We start from the raw sequence: 20,082 nt of genomic DNA, 5'->3' as shown, positions 1-20,082 counted from the left end.
AAGAAAGAAAGAAAGAAAGAAAGAAAGAAAGAAAGAAAGAAAGAAAGAGAAAAAAAAAGAAAAAAATATATATATATCAAGGAAGATACAATTCAGTGAGATCTTACAAAGAGCAGAGCACAGACAACCCACACAGGGAGCATGCAATAAATGGTGACTACAGTTATGCATGCTTGCTCTCCCCAGACTGTAAATGCCTTGATTAATTGTGGCTTGATTAATTTATCTGTTTACCACCCCAATTCCATCTCATAGAATACCAGGACATAGTAGATTCTTAACTATTTGTATGGAAAGTAGGAAAATGTGCTCATAATAATGAAGAATGGAAGAAATGTAACTGCTTCCTAGAAACCTAATTTCTGACTCTGAGTTGCCATTTTCCATTAGTGGTAGGAATGAAAACATAACCTTAGTACTTCTTGGGTCTCATCCTCACTCGTTGGTTCTTCCAGATGCTTTGTAATTCCGGGGAACTGCCCCAGTTTTATGGTACATGGTTATTCAAGGTAGTGTGGGGATGAATGGGGGATCTGTCATCTAATAGTTTATCAGTTATTGCCATACTGTTCATGTGCTTTGTCATCTTGGCTTGCCAGACTCCACGTATGAATATCTGGGCTAAGAGGTGCCTGTAGCATTAGGAGCTTCCTCACGTGTTTCTCTCGTGGGATGTCTGGGTCCCCTTCCAGTACTGTGCTTTCTCTCTCCCACATTCCTCTCCAAAGGTTCTGTATCATCTCTGAAAGAGGATGAAAATCCAATTCTTCCTTGTTCTTTTTGACTGTATCATTACCCAGTTCCTACAGGAGTCTGACCAAAATTTTAGGAAAACAAAATTTGGGAGAAGAAAAGCTAAGAAGCCAACTTTCCATTCATCTCTGCTAGGAAAGAGATACCAGAACCTGCTCTCTGCTTGAATGTTGGGAAGGAAAGGGAAAATATAAAGGAGGAAAATAGCTCCAAGTATCATTCTTGCTGCCTATATTTGTTGAATGAATGACTGAATATATATTATATTTCCATATTTAATGAACAAAGTCTGATTTATTGAAAATTCTAACAATTTGTGTTTTTCACATGCAAATAAGCCTCTACCTCACACCATACATAAAACTTAATTTAAAATAATCAGATCCTGAAAGTGATAATGCTTAGTAAAAAGCACTGGAATAAATCCTTACTTACTTTAGATTAATTCATGGTTTCTTAAATATGACGCCAAAAGAAGAACAAAAGAAAAATAGATAAACTGGAATTTATTAAATTTTTTAAAGTTTGGGCACACCATTAAAACATCAAAAGACAACCTATGGAAAGTATCTTCAAATCATATATAGTATCTGATGAAGGACTTGCATCCCAGATATAAAAAGACAGGTAACCTAGTTTTTTAAATAGCCAAAGGATTTGAGTAGGCATTTCTGGAGAGATGTGGTTTAGTGGTAGAGTGCTTGCCTAGCATTGCAAGGCTGTGGGTTTCTTGCACACACTGAAAAACAATAAAGAAAAAAAGTTGAATAGGCATTTCTCCAAAAGATATACAAATGACCAATTAGCAAATGGAAAAGGCGCGTGACATCATTGGTCAGTAGAAGAATGCCGACCAGCACCACCTAAAAGGCCAGGCTGAGGCAGGCTTGTGCCCAGAATCCCAGGCCTTAGGGGGCTGAAACAAGAGGACTGAAAATTTGAAACCTGCCCAAGCAACTTAGTGAGACCCTGCATCAAAATTTTAAATTCTTAAAGGGCCTGTTGATGTAGCTTGGTGGTAAGGCACCCTGTTTTGGATCCCCAGTACCAGAAAAGCAATTATGACTTTATCCCAAGAGGATGGTAATTATAGAAAAAGACAAACAGTGACAAGTGTTTCCAAAGATATGGAGAAATTGAAGCTCTCACATAATGCTAATGGCAATGTAAAATGACACCATTGCTTTCCTAAATAGTTTGGTAGCTCCTCGAAAAGTTAAATGCAACTCAGCAGTTCCATTCCTAGGTCTGTGTGCAAGACAGCCGGAAACATATCCACGCAAATGTAGGAACACAAGTGTTTACAGCAGCAAAATTTCAAAAACAAAAATGAGAATTTCATTAAAGAACAAATGAGTAAATAAAACTCCTGCATCTGTACAGCATTATTCATCCATAGAAAGGAGTGAAGTCCTGATGCCTGATGCTTCAAAATGTGTGACCCTTGGAAACATGCTACATGAAGAAAGCCAAATACAGATCATTCACGTACAGTACAAACCCACTCACTGGAATGCGCAGAACAGACAAGGTCGTGGGAACAGGAGGTAGACTGATGATTTTCAATAGTTGGGTGAGGAATAGAGGGCTAATTATAGGTGTGATGATCCTGGGCGTGGCAAAATGTCCTAAAGGTAGGTAGTGATGGTAGTTGCACAGGTCAGTGAATGTCCTAAGAAAATATAGAGTTATTAAAAAACATATTAAAGTTCAGTCAGCTGTGTGGCCTTTGGGGATGTCTTTATGAAAATGTGGTTGGGCCTTAAAAGTGACATGGGCTCCTGGTTATTGATTTCTGTGACCTGATTTCCTGTACCTTCCTTGGGGCTGGCTATAGAAATAAGCCATGACCTTGCCACTTGGTCCCATGACTGGGTTGATCCCTTGGTGGGCATCAGCCTTTACTCATTGAGGGGCTTTGAGCTTGGAAAGAAGGATTAAATTCTTGGTCAACCACTGGCTTTATGTCCCAGTGTATCCATTCAAAAAGCTCTCATCTTCTAGTTGTACACTTGAGGTGTTTTGTGTGCATGATCTAACTTACTCCTATGACATGCTGAACCCCACACACAGATATGAAACTCCAGCTTTCGAGTAGGGATGACACAGTCCAGGATCACACAGCATACAGTGGTGGGGCCAGGTAAAAACTGCTGTCTGTGGCAAAAAATGTCTTAAAAGTCTTAAAATATCTTAAAAGCCCCAAAGTCTTAAGTTCTTGACAGCATATTCAGGTCTGAGTTGAACAATACGTAATTGAAGGGAAACCTGTCGTTAGTATGATATAAATATAAAGTCAGGGTTTCATCTCCTAGTACAAAATTGAGAAAAAGCACTGTGTGGTTTATTTTGCTTTGGGCGCTTGTGCATATGTGTGTGTGTGTGTGTGTGTGTGTGTGTGTGTGTGTGTGTGCTGTTTTTTTCCAGTACCGTACAAAAACAAAGCTCTTCCAACTGAGCTGCATCTTCAGCCTTTTTAGAATTTCTTGTTTTAAATTTTGACACAATATCTCACTAAGTCACTATCTTGCCCCTGCCTCAGCCTTCCAGAGTGCTGGGATTAGAGGTGTATGCCACCACACTTGGCTAAAACCACTGTACCAGATAGGTCATATTTTAATTACTTGAAAATAAATACTTGCAGTGTTTATTTGTTGAAAGAAACAAACAGGAAATCTACACTAACATGTTATCACCATTTAAAATGTCATTACTAACACTGGCTAACCATATTTTTTTTTGATTAAGTCAGAGCAGCTATGTCTCCACGAGGGAAGAAAAGCCTTGTTGTAGTGGCTCCTTTTTTCCCTTATACCAGGTAACCACTTAAACTCCCTGTACTGGTGTAATTGCTAATGTGATTCTAAATCTTGCCTTTGAAGATTCAGTGTAACCCTGAGACAGGGCTGTGTGACTGCAGAAGATTATAGAGCCAATTCCAGCCCCTAGCAGTTTCTGCAGGCGCATGAAACAAGGGTATGGCCCTCATATTATCAAGGCTCCTAGTGCTATATCTGTACTTTCATTCACTCAGAAACCAAATAGTAGCCAGGCAAGGTATCACAACCTGTAATATCAGGGCTCAGGGAAGCTGCGGCCTGAGGATTGCAAGTTCAAGTCCAGGCTGGGCAACTTTGTGGCTTAGTGCACCCCTGTCTCAAATTGAATTTCCTTTTTTAAAAAAGGCTGGGGGTGTAGTTAAGTGTGAAAGCCTGGGGTTCAACCTCCAATAGCACACATACACATAGAAAAAGAATCAAATAATACATTGAGTATTGTTGCTGTTAATTCTAGAGATTTGCACAGAATGCTTTCTAGGGCACAAGTTTTTGAGCTATGTCCTTTTGAAGTATCTGAGCTATGGTAGAGCAGCTCACAGGATATATCTCTAAAGGATGTACCTACTGTGTCTCAAGTGTCCTAGTTGTATGGTTTGGATGTGCTTTATGTGCCCCATGCCTTCACATTGTCAGAACTTGGTATTTAGCATGGCAGCATTGGGAAGTAGTGCAGAACAGCCGAGAGGTGGGGCCTGAACCTGTAAGACCTGGGACCTGGTGAAAAGAATTAGGTCACCACGGACACTGACGGGTGTGTGGGCCAGGGGTATAGCTCAGAGGCACAAGTGCCTGGCTGGCTCTCATGGGATCCTGACTAGTGCTTCTAAGAGGAGTATTTGTAAAGGAAAGAGCATCCAGGCATTGTAGCACGTGCTTATAATCACAGCTACTCAAAAGGCTGAGGCAGGAGGAACTCAAGTTTGAAGCCAACTTCGGGCAACATAGTTGAGAGCATGTCTCAAAATTAAAAGTAAAAAAGGGCCATAGGTGTAGGCTTGCGGAGGTCTGATCTCAGGGTTAGAAGCATTTTGCTTAAGCCACAGCTGTTTTTTAAAGGCCCTCCGCTTTTCCATTCCCTGACTTTGCATTGGTCTGGCCAGCTCTTTGCAGAGCTGCTGCCTTGGTGCCTCCTTCCAAAGCATGGTCCACTCTTTCTCCATCAGAGATTCCATCCCCTGCAACCCACATCCTTCTCTTTCTTGGTTCATTTGTGCTGTACGTACAGCAGTAGCTTCCTGAGAAAGGTCCTTTGGAAGTAGGGCTATCATGGTTCTGAGTATCAGAAAATGTCTTATTATGACTTCATACTCCATTAAAGCACTAAGACTGGAATTCCAGTAGGGTGGAAGCAAGGACAAGTGACTAGCCTTCCTTCTGAGCACTTGTCTGCCATCCATCTGTCTGCCTTGCTGATGAACCTGCTCAAGTGCTTTGTCCTTACTTTTTCAGTGAATCGTTTATTTTGTTTGACCTTTGAGTGTTCAATATAAGTTAAAAAAGAGAGGGTTTTTTTTTTTTTTCAGATATGTCATTAGCACATTCCCGGTACATGAGTTTTGTTTCTTTAATAGTATCTTTGAAGAGCAAAAGAGTTTGATTTTTATTAAAGCCAGTTTATCCATTTGGATTATTGTATTAACTATGCTTTTGGCAAATTCTTGCCTAAGCAAGAGCCACAAATATTTTCTTCTAATGGTTTTATTATTTTAGACTTCATATACACTTTTATATCCCATATTTAGTTAATTTTTCTAAATGGTGTAGATTAAGACTTCTGGTTTTTTTCCCCCTTAACATGGATTTCCAGATGTTCCAACAAAACCTTTGGAATTTGTTCAATTGCCTTTGCACCTTTATCACAAACTAGTTGACTATTTATGTGTCGACTTATGTCTAGACTCTCTGTTCTGTTCATTTTATTTGTCTGTCTTGATGCTGCACATTACTTTTATTAATTATTGAAGTTTTATAATGAGCCTTAACTTCAGAAAGTATTATTTTCCATTTTCTTTCTTTTCCATTTGATTTTGCTATTCTTGGCTTTTCATTTAAGTATGTGTTTTAGAATCAGGTTATCAAATTCTACAGAAAAGCCTCTAGGATTTTAGTTTTCTTTTTCTTTTTTTTTTGTGCAGGGTCTCACTACAGAGCCCAGACTCACAGTGATCCTTCTGATTTCTGCCTCCCAAGTGCTGGGATTACAGGCGCACACCACCACGCCCAGACTCCATCGCCAGCTCAGTGCACCTGGGGGCAGGGCCGGCGGGGCATGCAGAGCCAGGGATCAAACCCTGGCCCTTGCACTTACCTAAGCAAGCACTTAGTCCGCTGAGCTGTACCGCCGGCCCTCCTGCTGGGATTTTGTAAAAATTGAAATTATGTAATAATACATAATTGGAATTATGTAAAAATTGCTTTGAGAAAATGTGAGATACTTGGTCACAATACTGTGTCATCTTATACACAAACAATCTATATCTTTCCATTTATTTAGGTCCTCTTTAATTTCAGTTTTGTACTTACTTAAATAGAGTTTCGGTACATTGTCAGGTTTGTAAGTATTTCCTATCTTTATAGAATTATAAGTGATAGTTTAAAAAGTACCTCTTGTGTAGCTGAGCACAGTATCACATGGCTATAATCTCAGCACTCAAGGAGGCTGAAACAGCATCAAAAATTTGAGGCCAGGCTGGACACCTTAGCAATTTAGCAGGACCTCATCTCAAATAAAAGTGCCATCCATGTCAATTAGCTCCTGTTGAGTAATTTGTTTTTTCTACACCTTGGCGGATTCTCTAGCGGTTGCTGGGAGTGGATTGTTGAAGTTATAAGCTGTAATTGTAGATTGCCTATTTCCTTTCAGGTCTATCGTGCTTTATTTTATATATTTCAACGTTCTGTAGCTTGATGCACCCATGCTTATTATCATGATGTCTTTCTGGGCAGGGAATCTGTTCACAAATATGCAGGTGCCTCGTTGTCTCTAGTGAGCTTTGACCAGAAGTCTGCTTTGTCTGATGTTCATGCCGCCCTCACCCTTGTTGAGTTTTTTCCCATTCTTTCCCTTCAGCCTACCTATGTTGTTGTATTTGAGGTAATTTCTATATTAATAGCATTTTATTGGATCATGATTTTTGTGGTTCGCTTAAATGTAGATGTCTGAGCTTCCTATTTGGCCTTGCTGCTTGGGCAGAGGTGGGATCACCGTTTTTCCTGCTGTGTTTAGCTGATATATATATATATATATATATATATATATATATATCTTATGAGGCTTTTTTTTCCCCTCTGATTCTTTAGCTAAAGAAAGCAGACGTTTTTGTGCTTGTTCATTGGAATTTATTTTGAGTTTGCTAGTATCAGACTGAAAGATAAGAGGCAAAAAGATGATCCAGGGAACTTACACTGCACTGTCCCTTGCATATTAAAGATCCTAGCAGCATTTCACTTTTCTGTCCATTTTCAACATCACCCTGTGATTTTTTTTATGTATAATGTTCAAGATTTCTCAGCGAACTTATAGGAAGAATCTGAAAGGCATGTTTATTCTGTCTTTCTGGTAGAGTTCTCCATTGTTTTTGGAAAAATAGTTTGCTGGTATAGAATTCTATGGCTTTTATCTTTGGGACCTTAAAGAGATTATCCCACTATTTTCTTCTATGTATTATTATCTATGAAAAATTTTCTCCAATTCTTACTTTTATTCTTTTACATATACTGCATTTTCAGAGCAATTTAGTTATGTTCTCCCCCACCACCACCACCCCCCGCCCCTTGGCATGATTTTTTTATACTTCAGCTCATTGAGAATCTTGAATCTATGCATTTATGACACTTAAATAGTGCCCCCTTAAAAACAGATGTTTCACTGAATTGATGATATGTATTAGGCTGCAGTGAATTTGTAGCTGAACTCTAGTATTTGCTAGGTTCTGTATCATTCGGTTATTCTGTATCAAGCACTGTTCCTCATGTTACCATGTTTTGAACATCTAGTTGTGTAATGTGAATACATTCCTAAGTCAACAGCCCACCTTCTTTTCTAAGTGATAGAGAGAGGCCTTCTGGAGGGGTTGGGGTAAAATGCGTCCTCCAGAGGAGGACAATTGCTAGGAGTAGAGTTGGAACTGGGCTGATTTGGGTCTACTAACCTGTGCTTCTTTCTGTGTTAAGAATGGTATGTAACCATCTTGGAAAGTCAGTATGCAAAGTGGATGGGGTAGTCATACCTGCCTCAAAACACTGGCATGTAGATTAGATGAGGGGTACAGCGTGGGGCATAATTAAGCACTCAGAATATGATAGGTGTTATTTCTTTGGATATGTTTTCTTTAATGGACTTAACTTTTCAAATAGTTTCAAGTTCACAGCAAAATTGAGCAAAAGATACAGCAGTTTTTCCTAGCTCCACCCTGCCTTCACTGTCCACATGTAACACCAGAGTGGACCATATGTTATACCCTATGGACCTACAGCAGCGCGTTACTATCACCAAAGTCCACACAGTGCATTTAAATTTACTCTCAGTTATATATATATATATATATATATCTGGCGCAGGAATATAATGAAATGTGTCCACCATTATAGGGTTATAATGACTAGTTTCACCACCCTAGATAATCCACTGTGCTCTGCCTATTCTTCTATTCTTCCCTTCTGCCAACCCCTCATCACCATTGATCCTTTGTTTCCACAATTTTGTCTTTTCCAGAATGTCATATAGTTGGTTGGACTCATCCAGCAAGTAGCCCTTTCAGACTGGGGTCTTTAACTCAGTAATATGCATTTAAGTTTCCTCCATATCTTTTCATGGTCTAATAGTTTATTTCTTTTTAGTAGCGGATAGTATCCATTGTTTGAACGGACTACAGTTTATTTACCTACTCACCTCTGAAGGATACCCTGATCTCTTCCAGATTAGAACAGATATAAGTTTAGTGGCCATAAACATCTGTATAGGGGTTTGTGTGTGGATACATGTTTTTACCTCATTTGGATAAATACCAAGTAGAGCAGTTGCTGAATTGAATAGCAAAAGTATATCCCAGGGCAGGGCTCTAGCTCAGCAGCACAGCACCTGCCTGCCAAACATAAGGTCATAAATTTGAATCCTGGTACCAAAAAAAAGTATATCTCATTTGGTGAGAAACTGCCAAACTCTTACCAAGTGCCTGTCCCATTGCTCATCCTACACAGCAGTTCATGAGAGTCTGTCCATCCACATCCTCTTCAACATTGGGTATTGTGTTTTATCATTCCAAGAGGCATGTAATGATAGCCCATTGTTGCTTTAATTTACAATGCCCTAATAATATGTGATCTGAGCATCTTTCCATATGATTCTTACCATTTGAATATCTTCAGTGAGAAGTCTATTCTGGTGTTTGCCCCATTTTTTAATTAGGTTGTTTATGTTCTTATCGTTCAGTTAAAAAATTTGTCTTGGAACAATTTGTATTTTTGTTTGAATTATTATTATAATAAGTGCTTGGACAAGGGCTTTGTTGGGACCTCATTATTCCTAGGATATAAAATATTCTCTCTGTATTTCTGTGTCTGTCTATCTGTGTGTGTGTGTGTGTGTGTGTGTGTGTGTGTGTGTGTCGCTCGCTTGTTCTCTCTCTCTCTCTCTCTCTCTCTCTCTCTCTCTCTCTCTCTCTCTATTTCTTGGAAGTAGAGAAATAATCTTTACCTGAAAAGAAAAGAAATCAAAGAAAAGATGTTCCCCAGGTTACTTTCATCCAAATGAACTTCAGACCACCTCCCGTATAGAGCTGTGGCTTAATATACTCCCTAGAAAACCAGCCTGTCTTTTTTCTCAGCAGTGGCTGAAGGAGGGGCAGGGCGCTGGCTGAGTTCGGCATTGCCCTTCTTCCACGTCTTCCCTCAGGATGTGTGGGCTAACCCAGGCCTGTGCTGTTGTCCGTGATGGTGACTCACACCTGTTAGCAAGTCACCTCAGGGAGGTGAACTTGCAGGGAGCTGTTCTGGCCTAGATCATTCTGTCCAGAATAGTCAGTAATATTACTGAAGAAAAATATGTCCTGCTGCGGGTGAAGGGGATATTATTATGTGATTTCCACACTTCCATCCTTTCACTTTGTCTCAGTAGATTTATATTATGGGATTCGTTTTCATTTTATGTCTTTTTATTTATGCACCAATTCGTTTACATGTAATTTTAGTTCTCTCTTTTATGAGAGCCTCTGTGCCTGTATATTTCTATATAAAATAAAAGAAATTATGATTTCAAATGCAGATTTGAAAGAAGTATAATGGATTAGAGCTACAACAATCTCTCTCCATTTAAAGGAGACAAATACCTAGTTAGATGAAGAACGTCATTCCTCCTATAATTTGATACATCCTGTTACCATGACAACTTGTACTTACCAACTTGACGGGTAAAAGAAGGGTTTAGATTCTTTTTTGATAGAAGATTTGACCAAATACCAGGGTTTCAGTTTCTTAATTCCAGTAATTTAATTGTATTTTGAAGCTTTTTTTTAAAAAACATGATCTGCAAATGCTGGCTACAACTCTAAAGCCTACTGTGTGGAGGGGAGGAGATTATTGGAAATAAGAACACCTTCTGGATTACCAGGAGGGCCCCAGAGGATGTAGAAACATAGCCCCTGAATTCAGAGCTATTTAATAGATAAACAAGAACAAGAATCGCTCAGTTGTTTAGGGGCCACCTATCACAGGTGGCTCTGTGAATTCAAACTCACCAATGGGAATTCAGGCTCTCTAACCCAATTCTTCAACATGTAAGGTGTTTAAAGAAAATTGGGATTTTTTGAGGAAAGACCTGCTTATTCTGCATATTAAGTTCCTCAAAACTCAGGACTTCATAGGGAGGGGCTCCATTCCCCTTTTAGTAGGAAGTGGACTACATTCCACTTACTACATGAGGAAGTTCATTCTCTTTCCAATGTCCTAGCTCATTGTCCATTCTAATTTAAATTTGCATCAGTTTGGTTGAGCTTCCAACTCTATCACAGGTCTTTAGCTAGCTACCCGCCTTACTTATAAGCTAACTCAATAAAATGTTTTCTACATTTCTCCCCTGAATAAATATCCCTAATTTTCATGATGGGAAAAGGATGAAGACTGAGTCTGGCTGCTTCAAGCTGAGACAGGCTGATACAGGGGAGCAGCAGTCTAAGATTTTCTCCAGAAAGCTAATTTAAGGGGCCTTGGATAGAAGTCATGTTGGAGTTTAGCATTTATGGACTCCCTTTGAACAGTTAACCCAGTGTACTCTGGTAAAAAGATTACAGTATATTTATCATTGGTTCTGTTGGCATGGACACTTGGAGTTTGATCCTACCTAGGTGAGAAGAAACAAATTTTAATGCATAACCAAAAACATAAGGACCAGAATAAGAGACAGATTAGGGTAAGTAAGGGAAGGAGCCAAGTCCAGACATTGTCCATAAGGGACCAGAGTGGAGATTGTAACCACCTGAGTCTTAGACCTGCCTGCTCAGAGAGGTTATCTAAAGACCTATTTTTTTCTTTTTATTGTTTTAAGGTACTCATTTATCTGATGTTAATTATTTATATAAAGTTAACATATTTCATGTATTAGTGTACAAGTCCTTCCAGTTTTGGGCATGAAAAGATTAAAGTTCTGTTGTTTTAAAGGACTATTTCAGCTAAAGAATGTGAAGATTTTGTGACCTTCTGTAGCTATTATTGTGACTTTTCAGCCTCATTGAACCATCACAGTGAGAAGTTACGGGTGTAGCAGCAGACTGCTATTGGGATCAGTATTATAACTGGAGCCCTCTTTTATACCTAAACTGTATTATTTATACTCTTTTATAAATCTTTTTTATTATATTTTTATGCTGGATGTTTAAGACTAAGTTAAAGTGAGAGTATGTTAATAAAACTTAACCTCTTGCTGTATATATGAGTCAGTTAAGACCCTTCAGGGTTACTTTTGGTATAGAGTCTCTTAGCTCCTGCATCAGTGTCATTTGCTAGGGTGAGTCATGGTCTTGCTTGACCATATGGCTTTCCTTAGAAGTGTGGGAGATGTTTCCCACTTTGGTGAACCTCCTTTCTGCACAATTGGTTGACTCCCATTCTCCAGGGTTCAACAATCTTCTTGGCCAGGATATTGGACTACTCACCAGAGTTGTAGTATCTTTATAGCAGTTGCCTTGTGCCCTGAGTCTTATTGACCTTGGAGGCCCAGGACTAACATATTGGCTGACCTTTTCACTCCAGATGCCTTTCTTAGCAGTGGTCATTAAGCCTTAGTTGTTGAACACCTAGTGGATCACTTACACCACTAATGCAATGAAAGCATATTTAGCTACCATAATCTTATCTGAAATCAAGCACTTTGCAGTCTCAAGAAATACCAGAGAACTATTATTTCTATGCCCGTTATGTTGTTTTAGAAGTTGAATTTTTGTTGAGTATTAACAGATAATAATTATAAAGCTTTACAGGGAAAATTCAAGAACAAGAGGAATATAGCATTTTAGCATAAGAATCTTGATGACAGTGTAATATTACATTATCATAACATCTGATAACATTGTTTTATTATGTTTTATCTTTAAAATATATTTAAGTTATGATTTTAGTATAAAATAACTTCTTAATCAATTACCTTTACTCAATTACAAAATACTAAATGACAAATGTTATTAAATGTGCTATCTTTTAATAAAGTGCCATTTAAGTAGAATGTATTTGCTTATAGCGGTACTTTACAGATTATTAATGCCTCATCTCTAATCACAAGAGTGACGTCAGTGCTGCGTCATGTTTAGGTACCTCTGCTATAGTGCAATTACAAAACGATCACATAAGCATAAGCCAAAAAACTTATGTGTATCAGCTGGCTGGCGGCTGCATGCTGCACCGGCGCGCACATTTCATCACAAGTAGTGGGAACACCAGTGAGGCAAAGCCAGATGCTTGAGCCTGAAACAAAGTTTACTGCAATAATTCGCTTTTGCCTGCAAGTCACAAGGAAGACCTGGAATTTTCTTTCAGTTTTGCATCATGGAAGACCTGCACACTTCGTAAACATGAATATATTTACATGTCATGAGGTTCAAATAATTAGCATCACAGCTATATAAAAATTGCATACATGACTTTTCAAGCAAAATTTTGATTCCTTTAACAGGCTTTACAGGTTGTAGCTATGCTGACAAAAATTACAAATATGTTTAGCACTTTTATCAATTTAGGAAAAAGTGTTAATGATCACAAAGAGACATATTAATCAGTACAGTGGTACCTTAGTTCACAAATGCTTTTGTTTGTGAACAAGTTGGTTTACAAGCAGAAATATTTGGCAAAATGTTGCCTGTGTTTGGAAACTCTGGCTATATTTCCCCTTTCCTATTGGAACATGAATATGTGGCTATCTTTTTCAGAATCATGGGATAAATTAAGTTTGTAAACCGAAGCACCACTGTACATCAATGTATCTCATTTATACAAGAACAAAATGTTTGTTTTATCAATACCAGTAGATATAGATCAAGTTTTAAATGACAGGATCAAATTAAAGAGAAACCAAATTTTGATCATTTTATATGACTAATGTTTAGATGTACATTGTATAAAAGGGAGCACCTATTAGTTACTTTGTTTTAAACTTATGTAGCCTTAACTCTATAAACTTTAAAGGTTGGACACGCATTTTTTTTAGATCTATCTCTAGGCCTAGATATATAGGTTATATCATAAACTAAGATAAAATTACTCATTTAACAAGATAAAATGACTGTTTAAAACATTTTACAAGTCAATACTTAATAATCTTTAACTCTTAAAATTTTTTATTTTGTAAAGAATACAAAATAGTGTTAAAATAAAAAAATAGTGTTAAAACAGAAAATTACAAGTGATATAGAATTTCATTTAACAAAGTAATATGAATTTAACAGTACTTTTTGTAATGCATAGTATTAGCTTCCAATAAGTTATTTATATTATTGGGATTTTTTGAGGAAAAATATTAACAAAGTAATATGAGGGGCCGGGGAGATGACTCAATGGAATAAGTGCTTCCCTGGCAAGCGCAAGGGTCTGAGTTCAATTCCCAGTTCTGCCAAAAAAAAAAAGTAATATGAATTTAACAGTACTTTTTGTAATGCATAGTGTTAGCTTCCAATAAGTTATTTATATTACCAGACATATGCATGAAAAATTAGAAGAAAAAAGAAAATAATAAAGATATATGAAATTAAGAAGAGAAAAAGAGAAAGAATTGAGAAAAGGAGGCAAAACAAATTAAGCATTATCTGTTCCTTTCCATAGGTCAGGAGAAATTCACAGTACAGTTGCCCAAACCATCCTACTTATATACATAGATAAATCTGTTTCCCCCACTCCCTCTACTGTCCTTCTCCTCATCTCAGTAACTATTTCTTTGAATAAGTTCATTCCCTTTTACCATATGTATTGTATCCTTCAGATTCCATTTTCTCTTTCAGGCTCTCACACTAAGGAAACAAAACGATTTTTGCATGTGCGGGTCTGATTTATTTCACTTAAGAGTGGTCTCTAGCTGCATCCATTTCCTGACAAATGACTCAAATTTATCCTGTTTCTCAGCTGAATAATACTCCACTGTGTGAAAATACCACATCTGCTTTATCCACTTCTCAGTTGATGGGCATCTGGGTTGTTACCAGGATTTAACTATAACAAATTGCACTGCTGTGGGTGCCCACATATCACTGTGGTATGAGGTATTCAGTTCTTCTGGAAAAATATCCAGGAGGGAATAGCTGGCTTGAATGGGACCTCGAATCCCAGTTTGGTTTTTTTGGTTTTTTTCAGAGAGAAGGTATTTTTTTTTTTTTTGAGCATTTTTTCATATATTTATTTGCTTCTTTAATTTTTTCCCATAATTTTATTGAGAAACAAAAAGCAATGAGACAGTTTCAAACCAAATTGGTACAACAGTTTCAATAATTAACACATTGCATACATTCTTCCTAGTGGTTAATTGCTGTACAAGATGCAGACTTGATATCCTATTTACAAACACCATTAGAAGAAATCCCTCTATTCATTAAGAGAATGTAACTATATATCTATCCTAACCACTTTGAATACACAGGTACAAAATGGACATTCATCTGTATCCCCTTTTTTTGTTAAGTTCCATCATTTAAATACTATAGGTGTGTAAACTCAGGAAAATATTCTAAAAGAGTTCAGTAGTCCATAATAGTATTGGGTCTTCCGCTTGACTGGCAATGTCAGAAATTGTTGACCTGAGTCCCCTACAGCTCAACATAACACCATGGCTTTACTTCTTATACTTCGTTTTTATACTTTTCTGCTGGATGGTTAAGACCAAGGTAAAGCAGGACCTATGCAACAAGAATTGTAGCTTTTGGGTCTGATAAGGTCATTGAAATCCCCTCAGGATTTATCCTGAGATACTGTGCCTCAGATTGTAGATCCTTTGTCAGAATCCTAGTTTTTTAAGGAATATCCACACTCTGATTTCCATAAAGGTTGTACCAGTCTGCACTCCCACCAACAGTGGAGATGGGTCGGCATTTGTTATTGGCTGACGTCTTGATGTTAGCCATTATTTCTGGAGTGTTATGCAATCTCAGTGCTGTTTTTTTTTTATTTTTATTTTTTTATGAGAGAGAGAGAGAGAGAGAGAGAGAGAGAGAGAGAGAGAGAGAGTGGTGTGCCCACCAGGGGGCGGGGCTGGCTGGCATGTGGTGCTGGGGGATTGAACCGCGGTCCCTGATGCTTTTGCTAAACTTGTTCTAAGTAGGTGCTTTAGACCACTGAGCCATCTCTCCAGCCCCCTCAGTGCTGTTTTAATTTGCACTTCTTGAATGACCAATAATGTTGAACATTTTTTTCATTTATTTACTTGCCATTTGCATTTCTTCATCTGAAAAGTGTATATTCATCTCAGATGCCCATTTTTGGATTGGGTCTTTGAATTTGGGGGGCCTGATTTTTTAAAAATTCTTCATATGTTCTAGATAGAAGGATTTTGTTGGGGGGACAGTTGGCTATAATTTTTTTCCCTAGTTTGTTGGTTTTCTTTTTACTCTGTTGGAGATTTCCTTTGAAATGCAGAAATTTTCAAAAATAAAGATGAGATCCCATTTGCTAATAATCTTTAACTCTTAAAGTTCAACTTTGAGTAATCAAAAGCCTAACAATGGAAAACAAAAGAAATTATCTTAGTAAAATATGGAACTTTTGCTTTTTAATCTAGATTTGTAAGTTTATCCAAGAATGTCTTAGTATCCTAAGGTTTTCTTATGTCTAAAACAACATAAAAAGCTTAACCTTTTATTTATAGAAAATTTAAGTATAATTGTTTAATAACATTTGTTAGGTCATGCTAGCATAATACTCTGGAGGGAAATGGATAATTCATCCATCTGTGGAAAAAAACAAATTGATTTAGGTAGCTGCTTTTTCAGCCACAGAGGGGAGTTCTGTCCAGCAGTTTCCTAAGCTCAAGTGGTACCCACCTTAATTATCTGAAGAATTACTATGGATGACTCATGAGCATGAAATCATAGCAGTTAACACTTTTTTTTCAAATTATATATATTATTTTCAACAAAAAAAAGATGTTCAGTTATTATACAGAGACAACAATAAACATTGCATTTATAAAACCAAGCATTTATTTATTTTTTGTATTTTTAGGGAAGGTTCTACAGAGTGTTCAGGGTCTCACTACTAGATGGGACTTGTAGTGATCTGCCTGTTTATAGCCTCCCAAGAGCTGGGATTACAGGAGCACGCCGCCATGCCCAGTCTCAATTGCCATCTCAGGGCGCCCCAGGCGCAGCCGGCATGACAGGTCCAGGGATCGAACCACCGGCCCCTGAGCCTGCTTGCAGGCACTTTCATCTGCTGAGCTATTACCAAGTTTTTTATATTATCTTGATTGGCTAACAGTCCAGACGGAAACATGTCACCAACTTTAAAGGTTTCTTTTACTAATTGATTTAAATTAGCCTAGTGTAAGCTTCGCAAGAATTTGAGCTAATATCTCAGTGTTTACCTATAAACCAATTTAGGTAGAACTTTAGGATTATATCTGAAAGTTAACACAGAGAAGTATACATCTTAATCTAAATCATATATAACCTTTATGTTATCAAACTTCAAGGCTTTTAATCACAAGGCTTCTGTAAACCTTGAGTCTGTCAGCCCTCATCCAGTAACACTTTAGGTGAGTTTTATTATTCTGAAGATCTATACAACTGGGTTTTCACAGAAAGAAAGTCCAGAAATACCAGAAAGTTTACAAGGGCAAAAGCAAAAGGAAAATTATATAGCTATGAGCTCAGAGAGTCTCTGATGAGACATCTTTAATCAGTTATTAACACAGATTAAACAGACAAACAGAAGACACATACATGTAGAATACATAAAGAAATTACTTTTAAATCAGAGTGTACTCTTAGGTGTACTGGCCAAGATGAACTACAATAACGCTTTTGTAGTTGTAGGTTTGTAAGTAGAACCAAACTAGCTAAATAGAACTTTTCCTATGGATCATCAATCAGCACCTTTTTTTGCATAAATAACAACAGAGATCGTTTGTAATAAGTTACTAGCAGTGAGAGTCAGAAGGAGAAAGAGAACAAAGCTCTTTGTACCTGAGGAAAGCCAGGACAGTTTTTAAGAAGGGGCTTAGGCCGATGTTTTACACTAATCTTGTGGAATAACTGTTACTACAGTGCAGGCTGTTTGGGACCCTCTAATAGAGCGACAGTGCTGTGGGGAACTGCACCTTTTGATGGCCACATCCTGGGTGCCTGGGCCCCTTCCTTCTATCCTGTGACCCCCATGGCTATTGTTAGTTACATGTTTTTCCTTTTTCACACCTCAGTCTGAGTATCTCTGAGTATGGATCTTAGTTGCCATGGAGGTACCTGTTCTGAAGAGATCCTGGCAAGAGACAAACAGTTCTCTAGCAAGGAGGGGCTTTGGCTATCAGCTCCCTTCATGCCTGTTTTGTTTAGAACTGTTATCAAACTCCTAAAGGTCCCTAAGAATGCTTTCTGTTCTATCCGTGAAATCATCTGTGTTGTAAGGGCCCTGCCTGAAAAGACCAGTTAGTCTGCCAGAGCCAGGCTGCATTCCTGAGGGATGGGGAAAGGAGGGAAGGGAGTAGAGACGGTCCCTAGTTCAAGCCTGAGGACAGAGAGAGACAGACTGGGATTAAAACTATCTAAACTATCTCCTTCATTCTTTGAGATTTTGCAGATTAAATCTAGTTTTCAGACTGTAGTCCAGGAGTGAGTCGGAGGGAAAGAGAAGCCCAAGGTGGATCTTATGGGAATGTTTCATCCAGCCACAGAGCCCTTTAGGGTGACATGAGGTGTGGCCTCCTGCTGCGTGTCCTCCAAGCAGAGCTGGCTTGTAGCCCAGGAAAGTGAAGGCCAGCTTCTGTCTGGATTTATGTACCAAGAAGGGACTGAGGGGCACATAAGCTAGACACTGAATTGTCACAGAGATGGACAGCCTAGTCATTTGAGAATCCTGGACTCCAGCACTCCCAGGGAAGAGGACAGCAGGGAGACAGATTTCACCCTGGATGAGCTGCTGCTGCTAGCTGCATTATTTCTAATGGAAGGGCATGGAAAAAGGATAGAGGAGTACCAGAGCCGACGGTATCTGCAAGGCTTGTGAGCCTTACCTATGCAGGCGTAGTAGCTTTCCATGTAGGGCACAGAACTTTATGCACTGGGCTTGTTGCTGCTTTCCAAACCCTGCTCCCCCATAGGCAGAAAGGCAATTGAGATAAAACAATTCCTAGGATGGGTTTATGGTCTTAAGTAAAACATGCCTCCAAGAAATGAGAGGGACAAGCAAAGACTGGAGGAGATAGTTGGAGCTAAGAGGGTAGGCAGTGAGATTTGTCCCTACTTTGCTTAGGCAAGTTAATGGAACCCTTCACCCAAGAGCTTGTCAGTCTCAAGAAACTAGTAAAGTGACAAGAGCTAAAACTGCTTCCTCACCAATACGGGATCACGTAGGAAAGAAAATTGAGGAAAGGCAGGCTCATATTTCCACTACTGTGTGCAGGAGGGAGATCAGACCAGACTATCCCAGTAAAACCTGTTCCCTGAGATTTAAGAGCAGTAGCCAGTGCTCTTTTAAATTGGTTGGTATAAGGTCCCCATTTTTATATGAGGCATACTGTTCCCCAAGTCTACCACCAGAGAAATGGCAGAAAAGACATAAAGCTATAAGGTTATCCGGTAAAAAAACACAGAGACAGAGACAGAGACAGAGACAGAGAGACAGACAGAGCAAATATATTTCCTAAATGAAATCATGGTTTAGCAAGGACATATTGCAAGAGGAAAAAGAAGTTAAAAGCCCCACTGGGACTTACATCCTATTAATCTTGCATCTCAGGAGGACCAACAGATGATATCATATATACTAAGCTTGTGTTTCTGCAAATGTTGAAGAATGAAGTCGTGAACCAAAGGAAGAGGTTAGGAGAGTTTTTATTAGAAATAATAAGAAGAGCAGCTCCTGGATTTCCAGAAGTGGTCCCAAGTGGGTAGTCTAAAGCCCATTTTAGAGGTAAATTCACCTACAGAATTAAAAGGAGAGGACTCAGAGGCCAAATGCTAATGTGCTTAGGAAATGATACTTTTACAGATCATAATTATTTTCTGATATCTTCCAGCTAAATTAAATCAATAGAGATGATACAGCAACTTATTAAGATGCCATTTGATTTGATGAAGGATGATTCCATTATTCATTTCCATCTGGATATTATAACCAGTAGACTTGCTTCTTCACTGCTAATTTATATCTTGCCCAGATGTCGGAGTGGTTTGTGCTGTCTTACAGCTAAACCTCTATTCTTGTAAGGAGAGTGGTTTTATTAATGATTGTCTCACAGATGAGAAATAGGAAATTATTTGGATCATGCACTATGTATTTTTCCAAAATGTGAACAATATGGTACTGCAGTTTATTGACAAGATTATATTTAACATAACGTATTTTAGTCCATTAAAGTAAGAAAGCATGACTACTGGGTGTTTGAGGAATGATAAAGAATCACACTAAATGGCAGTAATTTAGAATACAGTTCTTAGGGGCTGGTAGGCTTTGAAAAGACAAATGTGATTCTTGCTACCACCAGACATCGTCATCATTGACGATAAGTATTTGCAGCATGAAACACTCAAGTGGAGCTGCCGTGACTCCCAGGGGAGTGCACATTTTGTGACCAGCCTATATGTCAATAAGTGCATACTTTGAGCCTCTGGAAATAAGATACCATCTTACCACAAACACTACAAACTTGCAATGGAATATCATAAAAGTGCAACTTAACATTATTGCAGGCTGTGTAACCAACAGAAATGAACAAGAGAGGAGAAGCTGGCGGTGCTTTTCCGTCTAGCAGTAGGTGATTCCTGCTGACGGGACTTCACAGGCCCAAACCCTGCAAACACCTCTATGA

The sequence above is a fragment of the Octodon degus genome, unplaced genomic scaffold (genome assembly GCF_000260255.1).
Source record: "Octodon degus isolate 3935 unplaced genomic scaffold, OctDeg1.0 scaffold00030, whole genome shotgun sequence".
Classification (NCBI taxonomy): domain Eukaryota; kingdom Metazoa; phylum Chordata; class Mammalia; order Rodentia; family Octodontidae; genus Octodon; species Octodon degus.
The sequence above is the reverse complement of the archived record's forward strand: the minus strand, read 5'-3'. Positions refer to the sequence as shown.